Below are 6,543 nucleotides of genomic sequence, written 5' to 3'. Positions count from 1 at the left end.
CCTTCAAACTCTCCTATATAACCTTCCGTGTCTTCCTTTATATCCATAGCCTGTTTTTCATTAATTATTATTAAAGACATTTTTGTGTATTAGCATACATATATATTTATAAACACATAAATACAACTTGCTCAGACTGTACAATGTTATTTGTATGTTTGTTTTCAGGCTGACTAGTTGGTGTTGGATAACCAACTGATGTGGTATTTTGGGAAACTATTTCTTTCACAGTTATTATTTCTTATTTGCATCTAGTTCTTTGTGTAAGGCTGAGATCTCATGTGTTTTACCAAGTCCTTTACCATGTGCTTTAGCGTGTCTATTGTTATTATCTTCTTTCAGCTCTTGTTTAGGCATTGAAGTTAGTGAGGCTTCATGGGTGGAGGTTTTGACATCACTGGAGACACCAAACATAAAGAGAATGAAAACATGGACCTACTCCCATGTACAACAGCGTCAATGAAAATAAAATATCTAGGAATAGAACCAATCAAAGAAGTAAAAGACCTCTCCAATGAAAACTTTAAACCTCTGTAAAAAGAGATAAAGACACTAGAGACATAGAAAGACATCAATGCTTATGGATTGGTAGAATTAACATTGTGAAATTTACCACTGTAACAAAAGCTATTTACAGATTCAGTGCAATCCCAATCAAAATCCCCATCACATTCTTCACTTAAATAGCAAAATCTATTCCAAAACTGATGTGTTATCACAGACATCAGATAGCCAAAACATTCCTGACCAAAAAGAACAATGGTGGAGGGATTATACTCTAGAAATTAAGATACATTACAGATCCATAGTAATAAAAACAATATACTATAGGAACAAAAATAGATATGTAGGTCAATGGGGCAAAAATGATGGCTCCCAACCTGAGGAAACATGAATACAGCCACTTTACATTTGGCAAAGACAATAACATAGCTGTAGGGGAAAAAAGCATGTTAGATACATAGTGCTGGGAAAACTGGATATTCACTTGCAAAAGAATTGAAAATGTATCAAAGATGTAAACATGAAACCAGAAGTGCTAGAAGAAAATATAGGTAGTGCTCTATGTAGTGTAGGTGTAGGAAAGGACTTATTGAATAACAGTCAATTCGCCCAAGAATTAAGGTAAAAATTGATGAATTGGGACATCATAAATAGAAAATCACAGATAAAGGAACATCAAAGAACTTTCTGTACAACTTAGGGTTCTTGAAGATTTCCTTGCATTTATTGTCTAAAGGAGATGGGGAGGGACTAGAGAGGAAGGAGTGGAGGTGGATTGATCAGAACACATTCTATATATGTAAATAAAATCTTTAAACAATACAACAAATCCTCTTTAGTTATGTAGAAGAAAAGAAAGACCTAACCCTAACACCTGTACTTCACAGAGTTCTGAAAGTTGTTGTAAAATGGCATCTAGTAGTCTCTTAATTAATAATTGAAGTGGTGTTTGTCTCAGAAGAAATGTTATACTTTCAAATTTTGTTAGGCTATACAGTGATATGTTTAGAGATAATCGTCACATAAATTATAAACTTCAGAAAATTATAAAATTAAGTGTGTATGTGTGTGTGTGTGTGTGTGTATTTATCACCCTGGACTTCGTTTCGTACTTCAGTTACTAATCAAGTGGCCATTTTTGCAATAATACATAGTTGTGCTTTCCACTATATTCTTTAATCTTTGTGCCTATCATTTCAATAACAAGTTTTGATTCCAATGTTAAAGATGTTCTGTCTCTCTGCTGTAAAAGTTACCTCATCTATTCTAATTCATTAGATATCTCACATATGGATTTGGATAAGTTTGCTGATTACAAAATAATTCTTGAGGACCTGGTTAGCACTAATTTTATTCTGTTAACTACTCTAGGATGAGTTGATATCTTAATACAATTGTGTTTTCTATTATATAACCATGCATGTGTTTAAAATGTAGAAGGGAAGGTGTTTAAAATAAAAAAGATAGAAGGGAAAAAACATTTCTTACACATTTGTAATTATATTAGTATGTGAAACTGATCCGATAATGTAGTGTGCACTATATTTCATTTGGAAATAAGTAAAAATGACATAAGCAAATTAAAATCAGTCTAGCACCCTTCTTTATTTCTCAGTGTTGAGGATCTGCTCCAAGGACCTTGTTCATGTGTAGACAAATACTCCATGTTTGCACCTGTGTATTTTGTGTCACTTTAATATTTTATGATAATATCTTAGAAAATCCAAAGATTCAAGAGTTCTACATGATCACAGGATACAAATACATAAACAAAGATCTGGCTCCTACAAATTAACAATGAGCAACTGAGCATTTCAATTTTAATAGACCATACTACATGTAACAGCACAGATAGCTGAAGTACAAGGGTATGTCCATAAAAAAATACACACAGACTCTCATCCTTAGAACTAACTGTCTTTGATGAAGAAAAATATTGCCATATGTTCTGTTGGGCTTGCAATGAATATTTAGACAATTAAGTTGAGAGACATCATATTCATGAATGTGACTTAACATTAAGCCATTGGACACCAATTCCACATAGAGGAGAAGCAAGAATTCTAGGAAACAAAGGAACACACAATAAAAAGAGAAACTAAATTGGGATATTTAGAACTTCTTGTAGCAGCATGGCTAGAAACTGTCAGTTAGTTATTTGTGACAGAGATTTGAGGGCAGGATGGAAGGTGAAAATGGGGAGGGCTACATAGCTCCTCTGACAAAGACTGTTGTTTTAGGGTGGGTAGAAGTGAGAAGTGAAGTCAGCCAGGCAGTGGTGACATATGCTTTGAATCTCAGCACTCAGGAGGTAGAGGCAAGTGGATTTCTGAGCCTGTTCTACAGAGTCCTAGGATAATAAAGGCTACACAGATAATCCCTGGTTTGAAAAAACGAGGAAAAGTGGAGTGGGAAAAAGAAAGAGGAGGAGGAGGAGGAAGAGGAGGAGGAGTTACTTGTGTGATTAATTTAATTTAGGGAGCATACACTTGGCACCTCTTTCTTTTATTAATCCTGCAGTAGAAGTGGGTCGATAAATGGAGAGACGAATAGTCATTACCAAGGTCTTGTTTGGGGCTCATGGGGCAGCATAGGTGAACTGAGTTTCTGGACTGGATGTTGCAAACTTTGTGAGTTGAAATTACATTATCATGTATGATCTGCCTGCTGTCAGTTTATATATCCAGACTCACAGATGACATCCTTAAAGGAAACAGTGGGAAAAGCTGTATCTAACAATCCTCAGCTAGTTGAAGAGAGCACAAAGCACTGCATATGGACAAACAGAGGAGCACATGGTCTGTGTTGAGGGATTATAAGTAAATTCTACATGCAGAAAGCATGATACAGCTGTGAGTTGACACAACACTTGCATTATAAAAATTTAATTGACTTGCAATTTTCTTAGTGCAAAATATGCATATTGTACCGTTTGTTGTTTGGTTGTACTCACTCTGAGATTAAGATTACTTCCAAGGATGTCTATGTTCTATTTTTTATTGTCTATCCCCTGTGCTGTGGCTAATGCTGCAAATTCTAACAATGATATACATCACCTGAATTCATAAAATTTCCTGACTTCTTCATGCACAGGGATTATTTAGTTCACACAAAGAGTTCAGTTGTCATATTTGAAAAGAGCCATAAAATGTCCAATAGATTCTCTGTATCTTCAGCTTTCAGAATTAGATGGAGAGTAATCAGTTCTATTTTATGATATCAAAACCAGTATGATTCTAAATTATGTGCTGCTCTGTGCAGTGGGCAGTTTTGATAGCTGCTGGTTCTAAGGATTATTTATAGTGAAAAGGTTGGATGCTCTTTATTTGAGGAGTTTGATCCTTACTGTTGCTTCTTTTCTTCAGTTGTTGAGATCCATTTCTCTTTATTTCTTCCTATATTTTTCTTTGACTTTTGGAAATCATGACCCTTCATTTTTTTCATGCCTTCTGTGATGTGTTCTATGTGTGAGCTAAGTGAAACAGTAATGTGTCACCCAGTTTAAAAGGGAGAAAAATTGTACCCCATAGTAGTAGGGAATTTCAACGAATCTCGAAATCTTAGTTTTTAATTTGTCTTCTGGGTAAGGCTCATGTAATTCCAAGATTGGTTTCAAGTTATACCTTGTAGTTTTGGAAATTATCATCTTCTCCACCATCTTTAAATATACATAATATTAAGTTTATGCTCTTAATTTTCATTTAGGTTTATGTAATTCTACATCTATGCTAAAGTAACTCTCTGCATATTGAGTCACAGCATCTCAACCTATGTTTCAGGAGCAGACTCTGTTGCTCAGATTTTTCTCACAAAACAATGGAGCTTATTGGCTCAGAGATAAGCTGATAGCTCCATGTCTGAGATGACAAGAACTGACTCTTTTGGGACTTGCTATGGAAGTTAAAACAATATCAGAATCTCACATCAGGCCAAAAAAATTGGTGGTATCCTCACTGCAATTATTTTCTCAAGTACACATAACAAAACAGCTATGTATAAATAGATGGGTCCCCAGAATCCTCCCTAGAGAGACAGAACCATCATTATGGGAATGCTGGTGGTGGCACATGATAGTATAGAAGTATCTAATCTCACCACTTCACCACTGTAGTCCAGCACCCAACTGTTATTATTGGTCATTTCTGATGAAATCTACTCTCTTCACCCATGTTAATACCTTCTAACAGATGTTCCTTCCAATAGGAGCCTTACTATTTTATAACTGAACTGTAAATATAGCATCCTCTTTAATCCCCCAGCTCTCTATGTCTTCTTCAGTAAACATTCCACCCATCAGTTCTTTCTCTCCTCTCTCTCTTTCTCCCTTTCTCTCTCTGATTTTATTCACTCAGTTTTAAAACTCTTTTAACATTTCCCTGTGGTAAAATGAATGTTTCAGTTCGCTTTTATCAGAAACCCAGTGTCTTCCTGTAGTGATTTCATTGCCCAATATTCAATCAGTTTACCCTTAAAACATTTAGTCTTATTTTAAGAATCATGGAAGGGGTTGTGGTTATGGATCATTGGTAAAGGACTTGCCCAGAATGTGGAATAGCCTTGATTTAACTCTATAAGAAAAAGAAATATTGATAAGAACTGCCCATTCTGATAAACAGGATTGAACCTTCCTACTGACAGATTAATATCCTGCCCATTGTATTTAAACTAAATCTAGGAAGATTCTTAAGTTGGAGAAAAGTAGGCAAACGGAATTTGTATGTTGGTTTCTGAGCCATAGCACAGCATTGAATGTTGTGGGTTTAGTTTATATATCCTCTGGTTGGGACAGGATGCATGGTTAGTATGAAACTTTAAAAAATACTATATTTTAAAAAATCACCAGAAATATGCCATTTCTATAATAAAACCAGTAAGGTAATAGCTTAGATTGACAAATGTTTAGTCAATCACAGCTTTACTGCAAGTTACCTATGATCCTGGTTCTACTCTGGCCACCAAAGCATAGAGAGGAAATCTAAACATCTATCTTTACAAGGTTTAATTATGACACTCAAGACACTATTAAGTGATGAGTGTGAACTTTCACTCCAGTCTATAATTGGAAGACCCTTTGCCATGGCATCATTGGAGTGTACATGGGCATTCTACTTCATCCCCTTTTGGGAGAAATAATCTCTTTTCTCCTCATCATCAGGATGACAGCAGTGGAGGCCTTATAGGGATTTAGTGCTTTTATCACAATACAGCTCCCTTTGGTGTGTAGGGTCAAAGGAAGCATAGGGAGTGATGATAAGCATCTGACCTACTCAAAGAGCTTTGGTCCAGCAAGAAGAGAATGACTCCTTATCTATTGTGAGTGAACAATTCTATTGATGAAGATTTCCCTCCTGGAACCACATTCTTCCTGTTCTGAAAGAAAGCAGGAACAAATGCTTGCCTACAACAACAATGACAACAAACCACATGTTTCAAGAATGAAATTGAAATTTAAACGTTCTCAATTGAAGACATAGCCTTTCCTTTTTCTTTGAGCCTTAAGGCTGTTATATCATTTTTAAAAAGGTTATGGAAATGTAAGTAAATGTAAGAATCTGTGTTTCACTTCCACTGTCACAATGATGACATTGTATTGGGGAAATATTTTCTAGTACACCCGCCATGGAAAGCTTATATACAAAAAGAAATCAGGAAAACCACTGCAGAAAAATCAAATATACTGCTATTAATGATACAAGCAACACACAGGAGGTCATGAAAATTAATGAGAGCAGAGAATCTACAGAGAAGGCTGCTAAAGACAGCTTAGTAAATAATGTACTTGTTTTGTGAGCATCAGGCAGGATCCAATCCCATGAACCCACACATGAAAGAAAACTGAGTGTGGTGACCCATGCTTGGAATAGGTATCATGGGCTGTTTGGACTTGTAGCCTAGACAACTCCACATGGTTCAGGTTAGTGAAAGAACCTGTCTCCAAACACACACACACACACACACACACACAGAGAGAGAGAGAGAGAGAGAGAGAGAGAGAGAGAGAGAGAGAGAGAGAGAGAGAGAGAGAGACAGAGAGAGAGA

Source organism: Arvicanthis niloticus, chromosome 14 (assembly GCF_011762505.2).
Source record: "Arvicanthis niloticus isolate mArvNil1 chromosome 14, mArvNil1.pat.X, whole genome shotgun sequence".
In the NCBI taxonomy this organism is placed as follows: Eukaryota; Metazoa; Chordata; class Mammalia; order Rodentia; family Muridae; genus Arvicanthis; species Arvicanthis niloticus.
This window is presented reverse-complemented; position numbering follows the sequence as displayed.